The 23,290-nt window shown below is 31.9% G+C and overlaps 1 protein-coding gene across 1 annotated transcript in view; it reads left to right on the top strand.

Annotated features, from left to right (window-relative positions):
• LOC126887486 (proton channel OtopLc-like) overlaps window positions 1-23,290 on the top strand; it is a 69,938-nt gene that overhangs the window by 2,957 nt on the left and 43,691 nt on the right. The window lies entirely within an intron of this gene.

Genomic DNA, 23,290 nt, shown 5'->3' with positions numbered 1-23,290 from the left:
ACAGAGTTCGATAGGCTGTTGAAGAGTAGTTAGATAATATCCAACTCCACTTTCACACTTTGACGCGTCAGTGTAAAGAACTATGTTATATTTATTTTTGTTTATGAGTTCTAGGAAGAGATTTCTTAATGTATTAATACTGCCATCTTCCTTGTTAAATTTGGTAAGGGACATATCATGATGAGGCAGTAGATTGGTCCAATAGGGATTATTGGAGGATGGTAGAGTTCTGGTTTCAGACGTATCTTTTAATAACGGCTGTAGTTCAGGTTGTAATCGTTATAAGGTTGTTGTGCTAATGTTATTAAAGGATACACTGGATTGGAGGGATTGGAAGAAACTGTAGCAGCATAGGGCTTATAATATTAAAAGAATTCATATCAAATAATTATTGATTTATAAACCTTTCTAATACATATAATTATTCATATGTGTTGTTCAGTTCAAGTATGATTTAATATTTTTCAATAGTTAAGCAAAAATTTAAATAAAATTATTTATTTATTTATTTATTTATTTATTTATTTATTTATTTATTTATTTACGGGATTACCCCCATTACAACACATACAGTATAAAATCAATCTCTGTAATATCTACTAAACTAGAGTAAAATAAATCTTCATTACATACTTATTAAACAAAAACGAAATATTAATAGTTATCCATTACACATATTACATCTATTACACAAATCAGTTCAAATAAACAAAAAGTACCTGTCAAGCTCTTTTAATCCGATTCTTAAAACCAGCCAAGGAGACACCAAACATTTCCAAGTTATTCTCGTTTATAATTTTTAGTGTTCGCTCAATGGGCGAATGCATACCATAGTTTGTCCGATGAAAAGGTATATAAAACAAATCAACATGTCTGAGACTTCTGGAGGGAACATATAAATTAATAGATTGGAGAAGTTCAGAACAACAAATTAAACCATTTATTAATTTAAACACAAATACCAAATCAGAGTTATCTCGTCGAGTTTTTAATAAATTCATGTTGAGTGTTTTTAAAATATAGGTATAATCATGATTAGTAATGCGTATATTTAATTTGTATGCACAATATCTCAAAAATTTATTCTGCAATCTCTCCAACGTAGTCGAATGAGCTTGGTATTGTGGAGACCATACAATAGATGCATATTCCACTTTAGATACAACTAAAGCATAATATACCGTTCTTAAAGCCCCTACAGATAGTCTCAGACAGTTGCGAATGATAAAGCCCAAAGATTTTGATGCATTTACTGTTACACTATTTATATGTTGCACAAAACGCAACTGCTTATCAAATGTGACTCCTAAGTCTTTTATTGTTTTAACATAAGACAATTCATTTTCATTAATTGTGTAAGAAGTATCATATTTTTTATTACCTCTATAAAAGCTTATATAACAGCATTTAGCAACATTTAAATGCAAAATATTATTCTCACACCAAATACTCAACCGGTCTAAATCTTCTTGAATTAATGTTACATCAACATTTGAATCTACGGATTTAAATAATTTCAAATCATCTGCAAACATCAGGAAATCGCAATTTCTAAAACACTCTGATATATCGTTCACAAATATATTAAATAACAAAGGTGAACAGTGAGCTCCTTGGGGTACTCCTGATGTCACATGAATTATATTTGAATTAAAACAACCTACTCTCACCTGCTGTGTGCGATCTCTTAAAAAGCTATTGAACCATTGTAAGGATTGATGACTGAAGCCAAAAGCATTTAATTTTCCCAATAACATGTTATGATCTACTCTGTCAAATGCCTTGGAGAAGTCAGTATAAATAGTATCCATCTGACTTTTATTCTCCAACGCGTTTAATATTTTTTGTTCAAGGAGTACTAAATTTGTTACCGTTGATTTATTCTGAGAAAATCCATGTTGATTGTGTATTAGACGCTCTTTACAATAAAATTTTAATTGATCGTGCAATAGTCTATCAAAAAGTTTTGGTATAGAGGATTGTTTACAAACGCTTCGATAATTTGTTATGTCTTGTTTATTACCTGATTTAAAAATTGGACAGATATAAGAGTGCTTCCATAAAGTTAGGAAAACTGATGTCTTTAATGATGACTCAAAAAGAAGATATAAAGGATTAGTTAGTGAATATATACAGTTCTTTAGAAAGTAATCGGGAATACCATCTGGACCACTGCTTAACTTATTGGGTAGGGATAAAATGTTGTTGAAAATATCTTTCACTGATATTGAAAAATTAGGTATAAAAAGATTGTTGTTTCCCTTTACTTCCAAGTTATTAATATTTGATTGTGGCGAATAAACTGTTGAAAAAAATTGACGGAAACAGTTTGCAATCTGTTGTCCGTTTGTTGCTATAGCATTACCATAGTACATACTGTTTGGTAAATCATTTGATGCTCTCTTACTGTTTACAAACTGCCAAAAGTACTTAGGATTACTGCATAAATTATGATTTACTTGATTCAGATAAGTGTTATAACATTGATTTGATAGATCCTTACACAATCTCCTAAGTTCTGAAAAAATCACATAATCCTCTTGATTACAGGAAGCTATATAATTTTTATGAGCAATTTTTTTCTGTACAACTAAATAACGCAAGTTGGCATCAAACCATTTTGGATAACTAGAAGTTTTAAATCTTTTCACCGGTACAAACAATGATAGTGACATATTAAGTATGTTGTAAAATTCTGTTAAAGCATCATCAACATTTGACAAATTCAAATGGTCTTCCCAAGGTATCATTGAAAGATAGTTATTGAGACCTTCATAGTCTGCATTTACAAAATCATGATAAAATTCAATATATTCTAATGACTTACCTCGATATTCACACAAACTAATATTGTAAGTGTAACTTATGTGATGATAACTATTTTTAAAAATCGGATCTGAGGCTTTTGCTACTTGTAAATCACAAACATTTGTAAATATTAAGTCTAAAAACACATTTCTTTCATTTGGAATATTAATCATCTGGAAAAAATTCAAGTACCCATAAAACTCAGCTAAGTACAATGCATGTGAACCTTGAGGACAATTCACCAAGACACCTGATTCATTGTTATCCCATGAAGCTTCCGGAAGGTTGAAGTCTCCGAATATATATGTCTTATGATGATTATACCTTTGGGATATATCTTCGACTGATAAACAGTGTTGTTCATATATTTGTTCTACACATTTTGGTGGAATATATACCCCTCCAATTATAAAATTTTCTTTACCAAATGAGCATAAAAGAAAAAGTTGTTCAATAGATTTGTACAAGGGTTTCAGCACAGTTACCTTAATGTAGTCTTTAACAACAATCAAAATACCTCCTCCTCTTGACTTATAACTATTATCACGATCACATCTAAAAGTTCTATATGAAGGTATTTTAATTTCACTATCTAAAATATCCTCGTGTAACCAACTTTCAACAAATATAAAAATGTCATAATCAGAACATAAAATAGAACTAATCAGATCTTGAATTTTTGTACGAAGTCCTCCGACGTTCTGACAATAAACTTGTAATGGGGATGAGATTAGTTTTTTCCTTCTTTCTTGAATGATTCAATTTTTGGTACACCATTTCTGTATTTTATGGCAATGTCTTTTTCGCCTTTATTTTGTCTGTCTTTTAATTCTTTCCAAGCTTTACTGAACATATCCCTTTGCATATTTGTTTGATCACTCTTTATTTTGATTGTTGAGTTCTGTAGTCTTTTCTTACTCCTTAAAATGTCCTTAACAACACCATTATTGGAAAAAATAGCTCTAAGTGGACGAGACTTACCACCCGTGTTCTTTCCTACTCGAACAACCTTCACTAAATCCTCCAACGCTTCATCTTTTCCCATTTGTTTCATAATTTCCTCGACTTTGGCTTTGTCTTGTTTTATCCTATCTTCAATATTCTCAGAATTCAATTCGGGAACATTGAATAACATAATATTGTTAGATTTTACAATTCTATCATTTATTTCTATGAACATTTCCTCAAATGGCAAACCTGGCGCATTGGAGTTGCATTTCAGTGCATCAATAGTCTTCCTTAGATCACAAATCTGATTATCCTTTTCGTGTAAGGATTTTTCATTGGCACACTTAAGTTTCTCTACCTCAATCTTTAGATCTTCAACCATAGACTTCAAAATTGGTACTAACAGTAAACCTTGCTCACAATCCTCACAGAAATATTTTAATTTCCTAGTATCTGCTGCCAATTGAAGACATCTTACTTCTGTAGCTGTTATACTGGCACAATTAATATGTATAGCCCTCTTACATCCATCACACTTGAAAGAAGTCTTATCCTCTGCAGCATCTTTCTTGCATAACAAGCATTTGCTCATATTTGAATATTCAACAAAATGTCAAAAATAAACCCTTTAATAAAGATAGTAAGTCACTTCACTGGTATATGGTAATTACTTATCTATCACTATCAATTTGTCCTAATTGCTTCAAGTTTTTGTTTAAAAAAGAAAAACTAAAGGTACAAACTTTGCATTGCAATTATTGCAATTTATAGACAAACAAATTGTTTTTCCAAAAAAGAAAGATGATCTTCAAATTCCTTGTACTAATTCAGCTTATTTGATATAACTTTAATAATTAATTGTTGATATTTACTTGTAAAACAACAGTTTTTTAGGAGCAATTGCTAATTACATCCATCGAGGTTGATTTCTAATTTAAAACTGTGAATTATGTCTAGCGTTTAGCTGATTTATCTTAGGACGGGTCGTGGACGATATGGCTGTCTTGCGACGCACGTTGAAAAATCGTGTGATGTGAAAGACATTGGTTTATAGTACAACGGAACCTGGCGACAACGGGGACGTGCTCTGTCTATTGTTCCACAGATCGTGTCGTACACGCCCCGTCCTAACATAAATCCGGAGTTATGCTTTTCTTGTTGAAGGTATAAAATAACCATATATTTGTCTTTATTCTTTTTTTTCTGATTTTGAAAGCTGGCTTCATAAACACTCTATGCTGTATGACATGTATCACAAGATGCAAAAATCTATGAATGCCATATAAAGTGTTGTGATGTATTCATGTAAATTCTACGAATGCCTTTAATTATTGTCTAACTGTAGCTGACCTATTATAGTAGCATCATAATCATTGCTTCTACAACCCCTGGTGAGTATGGGCCTGTTCTGAAATCAGCTTCCATTCCGTCCTATCCTTGGCCTTGGTCTTCCAATTTCGTACTCTTAATACTCATAAGTCGTCTTCCACCTGGTCCTTAAATCGTGCTCTCAGCCTGCCACTTCTCTTCACTCCATCCTGTCTTTAGTTATAAATGTTTTTCGACGGCTCCATCTCGTTCATTATTTCTAAGTGACCTAGCTACCGCAGCATGTATATTTTGATGGACTTATTATAGTGCAGTCACTGAAGGTTTTCACCTCCGATTTCGTTGAACCTCCATCAATTGTCATGAAAATTGGTGAGTAATTAGAGAATATCTCAAGGAACAAAGGTATGATGCCAACTTGCGCTTTTACCCTGGGGATGGATGCCACCCCCTCTCGGGGTGAAAATTATTTTATTAAAAATAATACCATAAGTCGATAGAGGGACAAATTATAAGCAAAATTTGTTATATAAATTTATTAAAATAAATCAACACTTTTTGAGGTACTAAAGAGCAAAAATTTTATTTTTTCGTAAAAAAATGAATGTTTTAAATCGGGTTTTCACGTATAAATCAAAAACTATAAGCTATATAGCAAAAGCTAAAAGCAAAAAAGATAATAATACATTGAATACACTCCTTACATAAAGAACTAAACTAATGTTAGTTCAAAGTGAGTTATTGGCAATTGAATGTGTATTTTTTTCGACGAGTACTCAAATCTAAGTATTCAAGCTTAAATAACGGGAAAACGATGCATCTATAAAATATTCCTGCTAAACATTTGCCAAAGTACTTCGGAATACCTATCAAATGAGCTTCAGAACAAGGTCATAGCGTCAAAATTAAGCAAGTTATAATGAAAATAAAAGAACAGTTTCGAATTTTTTAGGAAAAAGTGAAAAATAAAACATACGCCATAGTCCTGTCGCCAGGGGGGGTACAACGGCCTCGTTAATTCAGATGGACTTACTCAAGTTTTTTTTATGTATTTTGACCCGTAGAACACGAATTTTTTGGGTAACAGTTGATCCGGATGTCGATAAGATTGTTATAGACCAAGAACTTGAGGAATCAAATAACAGCGATTTTTGGCAAAACAAAACAATATTTTGTATTTTTTGGGCCATTTTAAGTAAAAAATATTTCTACAAGTTTTTTCGTAGGATGCACAGTTTTCGAGATAAACGCGGTTGAACTTTAAAAAAATCGAAAAATTGCAATTTTTGAACCCGAATAACTTTTGATTAAAAAATAAAATAGCAAGTCTGCTTACCGCATTTGAAAGTTTAAGTCAAATTATATCGGTTTTGATTATTTGCGTTGGTAAAAATTTATTTTTTTATTGTTTAACAAAGCTATAAACACGTAGGGTTTCCCGTGCTTTTACATGCGTTTTAACGCATGTAACGTAGAAATAGTCTTGATTGCACTAGTACCTATTCTACCTACTCGTTCGATTTTAAATGAGAAATCATAGAAACATCACTCACGCACTAGTTGTTTGTAGCTTTGTTTAACAATAACACAATAAATTTTTAGCAATGCAAATAATCAAAACCGACATAATTTGACTTGAACTTTCAAAGGCGCTAAACAGAATTGCTATTTTATTTTTTAATCAAAAGTTATTCGGGTTTAAAAATTGCAGTTTTTCGATTTTTTGAAAGTTCAACCGCGTTTATCTCGAAAACTGTGCATCCTACTAAAAAACTTGTAGAAATATTTTTTGCTTAAAATGACCCAAAAAATACAAAATATTGTTTTGTTTTGCCAAAAATCGCTGTTATTTGATTCCTCAAGTTCTTGGTCTATAACAATCTTATCGACATCCGGATCAACTGTTACCCAAAAAATTCGGGTTCTACGGGTCAAAATACATAAAAAAAACTTGGGTAAGTCCATCTGAATTAACGAGGCCGTTGTACCCCCCCTGGCGACAGGACTACCATTTCCACAAAAATTAAAATTTATAGTAGTCCTTACAAAAACTTTTTTATATTAGCATGAGTAATGTTTCCGATAATTTTGACCGGTTCAGAATGCATATTTTTGAAAAAAAATATAATTTAAAAAAGTCATAATTTTTAAAATTATTGTAATTCTAATATTCTTTTGACAATAACTCCAAAAATACTCAATAAACGTAAAAAATTATATATAACCCAATTTTAGTTTTTTCTGTGTCAAATATTTTACCTGTTTTACTATTTCTATAGGATAAAAAATAACCGAGATAGAAACGTTTAAATCTTAAATTTTGCTGTGAGAACCATGCAACCGGGGTTATTTAACCTTTTATTTTTAAAAAAGTAAGAGATTTAAAATATTAGCTCCAACGCGCTTCAATATCACTTGAAATTAACTTTCAAATAGTTTTTAGATGAACCTGATATCGTGAACGCGAACGGAGTTATTAAAAAAAACAGTAACATTTTTTGTTATGGGATTATTTTAATAAAATAATTTTCACTCCCGAGAAGGGGTGGTATCAACCCCCAGGGAAAAAGCGCAAGTTGGCACCATGTCACCTTTGTTCCTTGAGATATCCTCTAACCACTCACCAATTTTCATGCAAATCGATGGGGGTTCAACGAAATCGGAGGTAATAGCTCATATCCACCTTCAGTGACTCCACTATTAGTACAAGATTCACTATGGTTCAAAATTATATGGTCTACGCCATAATCCGTTTTCGTGCAACCTGTTGAACTAGATCATTGTCTAAATATTATAAAAATAGTAGGTCAGTGTAGTAATTGAATTTTATTGGACTCATATAAAAAAAATATAGTAAAAAACACAACTGCAAAAAAATAATTCTCAAAAGGAACTAGGTCATACGGCGTTAAATATAATAAAGCGTACATCTAGAACTTGCAAAATTTTACAATTTTATTGGAGATTGTGAAAGCAATATTTTTTGTTTAATATATATTTGGAAACGATAAAAAAATACCGAGGTTTGTGTATGTGTAATTCTATTAATTCCGGAAATATCGGCTTTGAAACATGATTTCCCCATTTTAAGTGAAATGTTTCATAATTACATATTTTATATAATTATATTATTTATAATTGAGCAATATTTTTACTTTTCTACCAATATCAAATTTTAGTATATTACAATATTCTGATTCGGATTTTTTGTACAATCTTACTCAAAAAGGACCCTTTTTAACAAATTTGCATGTTGCCAGGTCCAAAAGTGAATCAAAATTGTTTAAATGTTTTTTTTTGTTTTTTTTCTAAAATTATTTTTTTTTGCACCGAACAAAGTTTTTTTAGGTTTTTTGGATCATTCCAAACAGAAAAGTTCTTTCGTGACTTTTCTCTAAAGTTGATAATTTTTGGACTTATAAGCGATTAAAAATTTAAAAATTGCGAAATCGGCCATTTTTAACTTTTAAAAACTAAGTGAAACACCAAAAATTTCAATGCTACCAAGGTACGCAGATATTATATGAACATCAGTTGAAGAAATCCCGAAGAGCTTTTTGCAATACCATATCGAAAATCCCTGTTTTTTAATTGCTAATCCAGTGGGCGCTACAATATTTTCAACCGTTGAATGTAGATGTAATCGGAAAATATTTGAAGTTTAAAAAAATTGTTTAAAAAAATTTTTGACCCATTTTTGACGCTGGAAACATGCCAATTTGTTAATAGGGAACCTTTTCAAGCAAGATGGTGAAAAAAAATTGAATCAGAATATTTTTCAGCATATTTACGCATATTACATATACATGCAACTGCAACGGTTGAAAATAGTGTCGCACCCGCTTTATATAATATCAACCCACCTTGGTAACATTGAAATTTTCAGTTTTTCACATAGTTTATGAGGGTTACAAATGGCCGATTTCGCAATTTTTAATCGCTTATATGTCAAAACTATCAACTTTGGAGAAATGTCACTACAGACCTTTTCTATTTGGAATGATCCAAAAAACCTAAAAAACTTTATTCGATGTAAAAAAAAACAATTTTAGGAAAAATAACAAAAATAAACGTTTAAATAATTTTTGACCCATTTTTGGACCTAGCAACATGCAAATTTGTTAAAAGGTGTCCTTTTTGAGTAAGATTGTACAAGAAAACCGAATCAGAATATTTTTCTTAGCGAATGCGCAGTGGCTTTCTGGAATAATAGTAAGAAGTAGCCTATAGAAATTTTTTAGCTCTCTAGGTGACCTTGGGCTTGAAATCCACTCGAAAGGGAGAAAACCTTTTTACGCTATATTTGGTGAGCTGTATCTCTGAGCCCAGTGGACGGATTTGATCCCACGAAGTCTTATATTTCTTATAATAATGTCAACTTTTTAATGAAATAATTTACAAAACCGTAAAAAACGTTGTATTATATTTAAGAAGAACGAAAAGAAGATTTACAAAATGTTCATAAATAATTTTCAACTAATGGTTAAAATTTATCTAAACGAGGAAAAAGTAGCAGAAAGCGGTAAATTAAAGGGTTTTGAAATACCTTTAAAACGAGCATTAACAGCAAGATACAGCTGCTTAAAAATACCTAATTTTTCAAAAATCAAACTTTTTGTCATTTGTGACCTGATTTTGAGGTAGATTCATGAGAAGGATTTTAATTTGCAAATACTCGTTTAGTTAAATTTTGACGATTCATTGAAAATAATAAAATTTTGTTTCTTTTCGTTCTTCTTAACCCATAAAATACATATTTTAAGATTTTGCAAATTATTTCAACAAAAAGTTGACATTCTAACAAGAAAAATGACACCTTGTGCGATAAAATCGGTTCTAATAAAACTCAGTAAAAGTAAAATCAGTAAAAAGGGCTATTTTTAACCATTTCGAGGGGAATCTTTCAGACTCAGGGGCACCTAGAGGACTAAAAGATAGTTGTAAGCTACTCTTTTAAGTTACAATAGTATAATTTAAAGAATACAAAATTTGTTTGTAAAAGGTCTATTTAAAAATATCCCCAAAAAGGCTACATCAAGACAACAAAGGTTTTCGGAATAAGAATTCCATCATCAGGTTTTAAATTCGAAATAGTTTTCCTGAGCCACCAAAATAATAGGGTGGATACCCTTTAAAGGAGTTAATGTTTACAAAGATTGTACATAGTGTTGTTTTAAAATTAGAGTGTTTTCAATTTTCTTAGATTTAATTTCAGGCAACATATAATTGTGCCCCATGTGGGTTTCAATTATTGTGGGAAAAAAGTGGGGCAGAATTTTACAGGGTGTAACAAAAATACAGGTCATAAATTAAATCACATATTCTGGGACCAAAAATAGTTCGAATGAACCTAACTTACCTTAGTACAAATATGCACAGAAAAAAAGTTATAGCCCTTTGAAGTTACAAAATAAAAATCGATTTTTTCGAATATATCAAAAACTATTAGAGATTTTTTATCGAAAATGGATATGTGGCATTCTTATGACAGGAGCATCTTAAAGAAAAATTATAGTGTAATTTGTGCTCCCCATAAAAATTTTATGGGGGTTTTGTTCCCTTAAACCCCCCCAAACTTTTCTTTACGTTACAATTAAATTATTATTGTAATACCATTAGTTAAATTAAATATTTTTAAAACTTTTTTGGCTCTTAGTATTTTTTCGATAAGGCAGTTTTTATCGAGTTGCAGCTTCTCTTTTAATATGTTTACATAAAAATTTTATGGGGGTTTTGTTCTTTAAACCCCCCAAATGTTTGTTTACGCTCCAATTAAACTATTACTGCGATACCATTAGTTAAACAAAATGTTTTTAAAACTTTTTTGCCTCTTTGTATTTTTTCGAGAAGGCACCTTTTATCGAGATATGGCTTCTTTTTTAATACGGTTCAAAATATACCTAAAAATGTAAATCATACATAAATTTTCATATTATTACCAAGTCTCCATAATCGTACTTTTAACCATATACAAATATGTGGTGGATTTGACAAATATTCAAAATATCTCGATAAAAACTGACTTTTCGAAAAAGTACTAAGACCAAAAAAAGTTTTAGAAATATTGTGTTTAAGTAATGGTACTACAATAATAATTTAATTGGAACGTACACAAAAGTTTGGGGGGTTTAAAGGAACTAAACCCCCATAAAATTTTTTTAGGGTGTCCAAATTTCCCTATAATTTTTTCTTAAGATGCTACTGTCATAAGAATGTTATATGTCGATTTTCAATAAAAAAACTTTAATAGTTTTCGATATATTGAAAAAAATCGATTTTCATTTTGTAACTTCAAAGGGATGTAACTTTTTTTATATGCACATTTGTACTAAGGTAAGTTAGGTTCAATCAAACTATTTTTGGTCCCAGAATATGTGGTTAAATTTATGACCTGTATTTTCGTTACACCCTGTATATTGCCTGAAGTCAAATCTAGGAAATTTTAAAACATTCTAACCTTAAAACAACACTTTGTATAATCTTTGTAGACATTAACTACTTCAAAGGGTATTCACCCTATTATTTTGGTGGCTCAGGCATGCTCTTTCGAATTTAAAACTTGATGATGGAATTCTTATTCCGAAAACTGTTGTTGTCTTGATGTAGCCGTTATAAGGGATATTTTAAAGATACTTTTTACAAACAAATTTTACATTTTTTGTGATTCATGGTATACCTACATTAGGATGGATCGAAAAATCAAAGTTTCGAAAACTGTTTTGGAATAGTGCGCAAAAGTTGCAAATTAGTGTTACAAACCTAATCTTTATTTGCGATTTTTCAAAAAAATTTAATCTTCTGCCCTCTACCGGGGGTTGAAAAAATAAAAAAAAAATAAAAAATGCGAACTCATGATTCTAATTGAAAAGTTAAGTAATAAGTACATATGTATTATTATTATAAAAATGATATCCAACTGAATTATTTTTGAAATGTGTCATATTTATTCTTCCACACACTCCCTACCCTCCCCCTTAATTTTGAATATTTATTATTTGGAGTCTTTTTTGTACTCAAATTTTGGCACATCTTTGCGCGAATCAATTTTTGGCTTGATAAAACTCTATTTTTTGTGACCTAATAACCGATGAACATGCTTCAGTTACGAGAATCACGATTCTCTCTACAGATTGGGTGTGACAGGGAAATGCAGCGATATCAATGATTTTCTCAGGAGATCCGGAAATAAGATTTCACATTTCTCAGGAGATCCTCTACTTTCAAACCTAGAGGCAATGGAGGACAAGTTATTTTATTGTTTTGCCAATCAATAAGATCAACATAGTCATCTGCGTCAAAATTAATTTGTGGAATAATAAAAGGTCGGATGTTAGATGAATCATTATTGGCCTTAGTTTTTGCATTAAGAATGCGACGAAGTGCAAGCTCTCTTATATGCTGGCGAGTGTCATGCAGCATACATAGCAGAAGTTTTTCCGGATGTACAAAATATGCATTTCTTTGAATTTCAGGGTCTATAACATTTTTCAAATTTTTCTCTAGGTATCGACTACTCTTTATTGTTTGTTAAACATGCTTTGCACGATTCACACTATTCACACATGATGAATTGCATTTGATCTGAAACCATAAAGGAGCATAAACCGTGACAATAAATTTGGCCAGTTCCTTTAATCCTGATGTTGGATTTTCAGTACTAACATAAAGGCGTAGAATGCGATTTGCCAACGTGAGCCATCGATAATGACTTAACTTTCCAGAGCTTCGGTTTAATAAATCAACAGAAAATTCACCTGTAGAAATTGCGACACAAATTTGAAACAAATATTTCTGATCGGCACTTAATTCAATTAAATCGGCACTATTTTATTTCCTATAGTTCCTGAAAAAGCTCTTGGACCTTGAGTTTGACCGTCAAGCTTTTGGAAAAGATGCCTTAAAGACAATTCATTAGATTGAAGCTGTCAGTCAAATCTTTGTGAAGGGTGGCCTAACTTTAACTCTACTTGAGAAATTACACCATTTTTTCTTCCCGTATTTACCACAGTTCCGTCACATCCTACTACCACTAGTTTTTCTACATTATACCTACAACTCTCTAAAAAGTTCACAATACTTCGACAAATGCTTAGAGTCGATTCAGAAAAGGACTAAAAATATGGAGCCTGGCTCTTGAACTAATGAAACATGCTCTTCGATTGTGGTTCTTCTGTGGTGCTTGCCTTCAATATTTTCGGTAACAAAGGTTTTAACTTTCCTTCTGTCAAAATATATGGTCCTCAAAGTTTCGAGGAAGTTTTGCATAAAACCTTTTCTTGATTGGTCTCTTGCTCTTCTCAGTTTGTTTCTGTCTATCATATTTTTCGTGTTAGCGTTGGTAACAATTCCGAGGTCTTGTAGCGCTGCTATTGCCACAGCTGCTGCAGATCTGTCCGATAGGCCATAGTGGTCAATAACTTTGGCCCAGGAAAGAAGTTTAAAATAATTTTGTGAACATTGAAAGTGTAGGACTAATAAACATTACTGAAAGTCCAAAGGCGCAGCACCCCCGCACCCCTAAGATTGGACTAGACTTAACAAACCAGGACCGCCAGAACCGGGATTCTGTTAATAAAGCCAATTTTTTTTTTCGTTTTTCAAAAGCCTGTAGATGACAGAAGATGTAATTTTAACCAAAAGTCGTAATAAAACTTTCTTATTGTTGTTACTAAAGGTAAATTTTGGTGGGTATTCCAAATCAATTTGTCAATTTTTTTTATTTTGTAATTATTACTCCATTTTTTTTCGATTTTCAAAGGCCTGTAGAGGGCAGAAGATGTCATTTTATCAAAAAGTTGTAATAACACTTTTTTATTGCCGTTACTAAAGGTAACTTTTGGTGGGTATTCCAAATCGATGTGTCAATTTTTTTAAAATTTTGCGATAATCGATCCACCCTAACCTACAGCCAGCTCCATGAATTCAATTTCCTTGTGGATTTAGTATACTAAAATGTAAGAATCCGCGGGCCCCCTACAAAAGCGGTCGAAAAAAAAATATTTGTCATATATAAACAAGATTGTAATTAAACAAAACTAGAACAAATTTCAGAAACAAATTAGAACATTTATGAGAGATATTTAGCAAGACAATCATTATATTTTGTCAAACGACCCGACCGCACCGGTGACCGGTAGTAACGTACCGTAACTGTTTTGGTTTCTACTATGCGGTAAAAACTGTTGAAATTCCAATCAATTTTTTCTTAATATTTGTATTAGGATGGAAAATCGTTGTCCACAAAACTATTTCAAATCTCAATATTACTTTTGTTTGTTGTGGTGTTTATATCGTTTATTTGTGGTACTAGTAAGTCAATTCCAGTAATTAATGTACTTTTTGGTTTTTTTTACGTTTATTTATAACCAAAAAATGTTTTCATTGATCTATTGCTATTGGTGAAAAAAGTTTCTCACGGCATGACTTGTATTTTCAACATGATTGTCATATATTATAATGTAGGTATGTCTTATTTAAATACAACAATGCAATTTTTAAGACTTTTAATTTGTTAGTTACTAGTTAAAAATTTTTGGAAGGTAAATATTTTTTTCTACAACCGTGTTAAAAATGCAATTTTTAGCACTCCATACGAGCGGTAAAAATGCTACTTTAAGGCACTAGTGCTTTAATAGCTATTTTCCTAACAAGTGCAGAAAGTCATACTTTTCCGCACGCGACTGCAGTTTGCCGAACGACGCGAAGTGGGAGTTTGGCAAGCAGTCGAGTGCGGAAAAGAGACTTTCCGCAAGCGTTAGGAACAATATTTTTTCTACGAGCAAATTTTCAGCATAATTGGTTATCATGACGACGATTCAATACCACTTTTATTGTCTACTGATTTGACTTTAACATGAACACAATAAGATATATTTGAAATAAATTAGTAAATAATATCTAAATATTAGTTTATTGCATGTATTATAATTACTTCAAGACCATATTAACATATCTAAATTAACACGCGTGCGGAAAAGTTAAACGCGTGCGGAAAAGTAAAACGCGTGCGGAAAAGTAACACGTGCGGAAAAGTAAAACTTTCTAAACTAAAATGCGTGCGCGAAAGTAGACATTTTTCCACGCTCGTAGAAAAAATATTTTTAAGGCACTGCAGTTCATATTGACCGTATAGGCAATTTTAATGTAATGTCAAAAAAATATAAAAATGGAATGTCAGTCAAGTTCAAGTAAAAGTTTTTGTAGATATTGTCCTCTAATTACGTTTGTAGAAAAAATATTGTATGATATGCGTGTTAAAAAGTACATTTTTGAGGCACTCATGTGAATTGCAGAATGAGCGACAGCGAGTTCCTTTCACATGCGTGCCTTAAACGTGTACTTTTAACACTTATATCATAAATAACTATTAAATCGGACTTTACTGATGTTTTTGGTTTAATTTTAGTTAGTATATTATTTAATCTAAGTGATGTACTTTTAGTAGTTGTTTCTTCAGTAACTAAGTAACGTAACGATTCTCGGTATGTTTGTGATTAAAAAAAAATATCATAATATAACCTATCAACCAGTATTCTTCTTCTTGATGTGACTATACGTGACGAATGTTGGCGATCATCATGGCAATCTTTATCTTACCTGCGCGAAAATGCTGCACAGGTGTTGTGTTGGATCAGGTTCTGAGGTTCTTTAACCAGAATGTTCTTCTTCTTACTGGACCTTGCTTTCCAAATATCTTTCCTTGCAAAATGGCTTGTAGGAGTTTACCTATATCTGGAATCATTTCACATAATGTGTCAGAATTATTGTAACTTTCGAGATTTGAGGGTGGCCAGCACCTCTCGGTTCATCCTCATTCGTTTGAGGACCTCCTCAATTGTGATCCGATAAGTTTACAGAATTTTAAATATTCTCTAATATAGTCCGTCCGCTATAACTTTTCCCATGCAATACGATTCATTTTCAATCAAATTAAGTCAAAATATAAAATTGAAACGAGCGTCGATGTGTATATACATTTTGTATACTGTATACCATATACTACACACATCGGCGTACGTTTCACTTTCCGTTTTGACTTAATTTGATTGAAAATGGATCGTACCGCACGGAAAAGGTTATAGCGGACGGACTATATAGCCACATCTTTGTTCAAGGTCTACGATTCAACACCATAAAAAAGGACAGAGAAGACGTAACATCTCAACATTCTTACTTTTATGAGAGAAAGAGGTAGTGGCTCTTGAACAAGACCCCCATATAGTTGATGGTGGATCTAGTTCTTCCGATGTGCGCTCTTATCTCTTGGTTGTTGACCCATTCTTCAATTATTATGGTGCCGAGGTAGATGTAGTACCTCACTCTTTTTAAAGGGTTTTGGTTAACCTTCTTGGTTATTTTGGTTATCTTTTTATTACTAATTATCATAAGCTTTGTCTTCTTTACGTTTATAGTTAGTCCATATTGTTGATTGTTATACGTGATTATGTTCATAAAAACTTGTAAGACTTCTTGATTGTCCACAAATACTACGGTGACATCTTACTTACTCTCCGTGGCGTTACAACCTTTCGCGGGTTTTACCCGACTCGACAACATGCCTCCACTGTTTTCTGTCTTGAGCAACCTCCATACAATTCTCCACGCCCATCGCGCTTAGGTCTCCTGCTATACCGGGTGTCCACTTATATTTTCCCCCATTTTAACTGCCTATAACTTCTAAACGCCTCAAGATAGAAATATGCGGTTTTCATCGAAATGTTTTATTTTAGTAAAAGTTTTGTCTGAATGGATTGAATTTTTTATATCGCTTTCAAATACGAAAAAAAAATGGCGGATTTTTGAAAAAAACGTTGTTGACTTTTGTTTAATGTAACACCCAGTATATTTTTTTGTATATTGAAAGAAACATCATTCACCTATCCAGCGATATAAAGTTTTTCAAAATCGGTTGTCAAATCACTGAGTAATTTATTTTTAAAATGAGGGGTGCAACGTGGATAACACATACATAAATAACATAACTGAGCAAAATGATATTGTTATGTGATTTCCACATTGCATCTCTCATTTTAAAAATTAATTGCTCAGTCATTTGGCAACCGATTTTAAAAATTTTTATATCGCTGGATAGGTAAATGACCGTTCCTTCAAGATACAAAAAAGAATGTGTGTGTACTTTGTACGCACGTAAGTAGTTATACTTCTAATATAATATAATTTCAACGAAATAAATATACCTACTTAACAGTTACAATACAAAAAATTAACAATAATTACCAAAAATGAACCAAAACTAAACAATGCCAAATATTAAAAAAAAAAGGAAAAAGTATGAATCGTCCGGGATTTGAACCCGCAATCTCGCGATTTTTTTATCTCTGGTCCAATGCTCTACCAACAAGGCCATCAAGCCGCATGCTAGTTACCTTTCAGATATACATAATTATACATCACAGTGACAAGTGAAATATAAAAATAGATGTTTTATTATTTTACGCCCAAAGAAGACAAATCCAAAGACACAAAATTATAATAAAAAACCTTTTAAACCACCTTTTTCAAATTGCGCAAGTTGTATTATTAATATTAATGTTAATAAATGAAATATAAATATTTTGACGTTTCACAATTTGACAATTCACTTTTAACTGCAGTGCCTTAAAATTTTTAAAGCACTAGTGCCTTAAATTAGCATTTTTAACGCTCCTATGGAGTCCTAAAAATTGCATTTTTAACATGTTTGTAGAAAAATATATTTAAAAACACTAATATATTCTTTCCACACCTTTTCTGAACTGATACATATCTACATAAATTAAAACATTTTGAAGTATAACTTCAAAATTATAATATGAAAACTATTTAAAAAGGCAGTATAACTATTAACTAACCTTCGTTTGTTGTTTCTCTTCCCACAAATTTTAAAACGCAACAACCATACATAACCAAACCGTCAACCGTCCAAACCACAGCTGCGCTACAGCTGCCATATTGGATAATTTTTGACATGTCATTTGAACATCCAATCAGAACAAAGTTATAATGCGCATGCGCCCGGATCGTAGGTTTTAACATATAAAAATTCACCCTCATATCGCGCGTAAAGAAGTATAACTTCAAAAAATATACGGGGTGTCTTATAAAAAAAAGGTAACAACGTTTTTTTTTCAAAAATCGGCCATTTTTTATTTAAAAGCGATATAAAAAATGATCACTTACCCAAACACTAAAAAAACGGTTATTTATCTATCCAGTGATATAAAAATTTTTAAAATCGGTTGTCAAATGACAGCAATTAATTTTTAAAATGATAGATGCAATGTGGAAATCACGTAACTTGGTTAGTTATGTTATTTAGGTATGTGATATCCACGTTGCACCTCTAATTTTAAAAATTAATTACTCAGTGATTTGACAACCGATTTTAAAAAACTTTATATCGCTAGATAGGTGAATGGCCTTTATTTCAATTTACAAAAGAACATACTGGGTGTTCCATTAAAAAAAGTCAATAACGTTTTTTCAAAAATCCGCCATATTTTATTTCGTATTTGAAAGCGATATAAAAAATTCAATCCATTCAGACAAAACTTTTACTAAAATAAAACATTTCAGTGAAAACCGCATATTTTTATCTTGAGCCGTTTAGAAGTTATAGGCATTTAAAATGGGGGAAAATATAAGTGGACACCCGGTATTATCTCGCCACCGGAGTCGAGGGCGTCCGCGTGGTCTCCTTCCAGTTGGGATTTCCTCCCACACTAGTCTTACTGTTCTTTGGTCAGAATGTCTTCTAAGGTGTCCCGCCCATTGGAGTCTTCTGGACTTTATTTGTTTTATGATGGCGTCTGGGTGAAGTTCTTCGAGATCTTTGTTAGGTCTTATCCTATATTGTCCTGATGCTTCATCCAGCACAGGACCAAAGATCTTCCTTAGGATTCTTCTTTCCCAAACAAGTAGTCTCTCTTCGTTTTCCTTTGTTATCGTCCACGTTTCGCTTCCATACATCACAACGGTTCGTATGATTGTTTTATAGACTTGTATCTTTGTACGTCTTGTTAATTGTTTTGATTTTATAAGGTTTTGGAGGGCAAAAAGACATCTGTTGCCGGCTCGTATCCTGTTGTTTATTTCTTGTGATCCGTTATTGTCTTCAGTTATTGTTGTTCCAAGATACTTGAATTCTCTAACGCGCTCAAAGTTAAAGTCGTCGATGGTGATGTTCTGACCAATTCTGTCTTTGCTTTGGTTATTGCGGCTCATATACATATATTTTGTCTTGTTTTCGTTGATTTGGAGCCCGATCTTCTTTGCTTCCTTCTCGAACCTCCCGAATGTCTCCTTCATCCTTAATCGTGTGTTACCTATTAGATCGATATCGTCTGTGTCATCTGCATACGTGATATTGTTTAGGCAGTGCTCGTTTAGTAGGATACCTTTTCCAGTTTGGAGCAAAGCTTCGATGAATATTCTTTCAGAGTAGTGATTGAAGATTAGAGGAGACAAAATATAGCCCTTCTTCACTTCACGCATGAGTTTTACATATTCGGTGTGTTCATCTGCAACTCTGGTATTTGAGCCAGTATCAAAGAAATAAAGTATTTGAAATATTACTTTGCTCATTTGTAAGCGTATAAGAACTGAGAGCAGCAAAATTAATCTACCCTAAAAAAGTTAAAGCAATATAAAATAAAATCAGTGTAGACATTGTCCCAAAACATTTGTAAAACAAAATCCCCGTAGCTGGCTGTGTACCATAGTTAAAAAACCATACAGAAGTAAAAACTTCCTTTGTATAATGGTATTATTCTGATTGTGATGCTTCCTATATAGGTAGGACTTATAGATCACTTTCAACCAGATCTGCCGAACATTCAAAAAGATATAATACATCAGCTTTCTCCCACCACCTTAAAGTTAACAAACACCACCTTAACATCCCTGATGGTGTCAAATTAATTCACAATATTCAGGATAGGAACTCTTTACGGTTGGATTTGTACGAAGACCTGGAAATCTCTAGAGACATGAGGACTAGCCCCAATTGCGTTAACCGCCAGACTACTTTAAATCGACCTTTTACTCCTATCCACCGACAATTATTCCCTTAACAATATTTTGAACTAATCCTCCATTCTTTTCTTTTTCTTTCAATCCTTTTCTTTACTTTGTTTTCCTCTTTCCATTCACCCCGCTTACATTTAACATTTATTACTTCCTTACTAATCACCCATTAACACATTCAAATATGCCCTTGGATTCTTTTCTCTCTCTCTTCCCCCCTTTTTTATCTATCCACCCTTATCATAGCTTACCTCCTTTCTTTTCCAATCTTCCTTCACACATTTTCCTTAAATCAAAGTTAGATTACCATCCACAACAAAGTTTACCTTCTTTCATTTCCAATCCTCTCTCATACATTTTCCCAACCCAAATAGTTACATTGCTATACCTCGTGTCTCCGATTTTTTCGGGTCTCCATGCATTTCTTGATCTGGTTGCTCTTCTTCTATTTTTCAACACTATTCACTAATTTTCTCTCAACAATATATCAACCTGTTTATTCCATTACCAACTATAAAATTTCAAATTTTCAGTTAACCCATTCAATGAATTAGTCCATCAAAACCTTTGCCTCATATTAACAATAACCCCAACTTTCAACCTGTATTATTTAAATATCATTCCAATGTACACTCGCACCCTACCTAATTCCTATGGTTGCCTCTTATGTTATAACTCATTAACTTCATCTATTCAGTTCCAAAATATCAATTGTTTGACACATACTTCATTTAAATTTCTAATATTATCATTCAGGTTATTCCCTATTTGACTGGATTCTTTTAAATCATAATTTTAAATTTTCTGAAAACATCTTTTATTTCATTATCATTAAATAACTAATATTTTTCAGTAATTTTAATTAAAATTATAATTTTAACCTATCATATCAGGCAACCACCATCACTCGTTCTCAACTTGATTTTGCTAAACAATCTTCTCTCCTATATGGAAAGCTTTACAGTAATATACATTACTTTCACATCAGTCTGTTTACTCCATTACCTTTTCTAGTTTTTAGTTCACTAATTCAGACAACCAATTAAATTAAAATATTTTCAATTTGCCAATAACCATTACAACCACAATAATAGGCAACCAACATTACTCTTGTTATTTTACAATATTAATATACGCTCTAAACTTCGCTGGTGTCGCTCCTGGCGGATTACTAATTCAACTTTCACTGGTAATTTTTAAATTTATTATTTAATTGTTATCGCTTAATATTTACAACGCAAAAATGTAATTAAATTGTAATCGATTTTTTTAAGATTTTGCTAATCATTTTGACGTTTTATTGATAAAATATGAATTTCTTACTTCGGATAATTTCACAATTATCGTGTAGATGGCGCAGATTAATTTATAATTACATATTACGGAACATTAAAAAACTTAAATTTAGCATTTAAAACGTAAGTATATTTAAGGTAAAAATATATACCACAGCTTTGACCAACTAATATTTTTTATAATTAATGTTTTTAATTTTAATTTTAAATTAATCACTTTGATATTTATGTCAAAGTTCCGGTAAACGTTTACAGACTTGCCACTACTGGCGCTCGCGAATTTGTAAATATCCCCTCTACGTACGAGCTCACAGCGTATACACCTTATCTTGGTACCTACATAAGTTGTGCACATAGAACTAATTTTTCTTCTCTTTTCTTTCAAACTAAATCAAATTTTCGTCTTCTTTCTCAAAATTTATCACCAATGACGTCATTGACTCTACTACGACTAGTATTTTATCAACCTAATACCAACAACAGTTCTTTCTGTAACAGAGAGTAGAGAGTTGCCTTTTAGACTTTTACAAAAAAATCTAATTTATTATAATTTAAATTTCGCTTTTATACAGTTATTAATATATAATCCAAATTTTAAACAACACTAATAATTTGAAATTCATAACCAAAAACTGACTACCTGTCTTGTCATGTCACTTCGGTCTGATAATTGGATTGTCATCTCCTTCACTTTTGTTGGTCTGTGTCCATTGAATTGGCAAGAACCACAAGTTCTTATCGAGCGGGGAACCATCTTGCCCTTTGAGCACTCCTAACACATTTCATCTTGTAACATCGACTTGGAGTCGCTATAAATACCATATAATTATTATGTAAACCATAATTCTCGATGTAACCTTTTTCAAAAAGTTGCTAGTTTCTTGTACTAAGCAGAACGTAAGTATTGCCACATTTTTCTTTAACCTAGTCACAATTTTAACCTTTTGCATTCATTCTAACGTGGAAATACTTCGTTCTAGGCACTGAGGATGATCTGATCCAGATTGAAAACGTTTTGCAAATCCTTTTGGAGGACTTTTAATGTTTTTTAATAAAACTTTTTTATGCCATTATACAAAGGAAGTTTTTACTTCTGTATGGTTTTTTAAAACAATATATAAACAATATATATACTGAAACAAACTTCAATATTTTTTTTTGTTGTTTTTAATATTCTAATAGGATACGTGTTATATCTCCACAGGTTCAGTTAGGAGAGTCTAAAAGATTCATTTTGCGGTTAAATGAAGGTGTAGAGTGTGGTTTGACCCCATTCTGTTTGACCCCATAGTGTTTTTAAAAATTCTGTTGCACTCTGAATAAAACCATCAAAGTTTGCGTTTCCAATGAAAATGACTCCCTTTCGGATTCCCTATAGTATGCTCGCTAGTTTAATCTGAGGCAATGTTTCTTACATACATACATTTATATCTGATAGAGGTAGAATATTTTTGTTTGTTTTTTTTCCGCTTGATATTGCTTTTTTCGCCATTTGATATTAAATATTCTTTATCCCAGAATGCCCTTTGATCCAAGCCATAACAACTTCTCCTTCAAGTTTTGAAACATCTTAATATTATCTTAAAATCTGTATTTCAAGAGGAGTTAACTACTTGGATTTATTTGATAGTTTTATCTTTATACTGCACTACTCTTTGACTGTATAGACGAAGTCACGAAGCACTAAAAAGCCCAAAACCTAGGAATTTTGTACAGTAAGATGAATCGTCATGCAATTTTTTGCATTCGATTCGAGAGAGTGTCAGGCAATTTTGTGAACTAAATTGATCTCCGGCAAAAAAATTTTGTGCCTGAGAAAATGCATTTTCAAAGTGCATCTCGAAGAGATGGAAAATGAACAATTTAGAACTCAGGAAATATTGACG

The sequence above is a fragment of the Diabrotica virgifera genome, chromosome 6 (assembly GCF_917563875.1).
Source record: "Diabrotica virgifera virgifera chromosome 6, PGI_DIABVI_V3a".
NCBI lineage: Eukaryota > Metazoa > Arthropoda > Insecta > Coleoptera > Chrysomelidae > Diabrotica > Diabrotica virgifera.
Note: the sequence above shows the minus strand (reverse complement) of the source record. Positions and strands in the feature narration are given on the sequence as shown.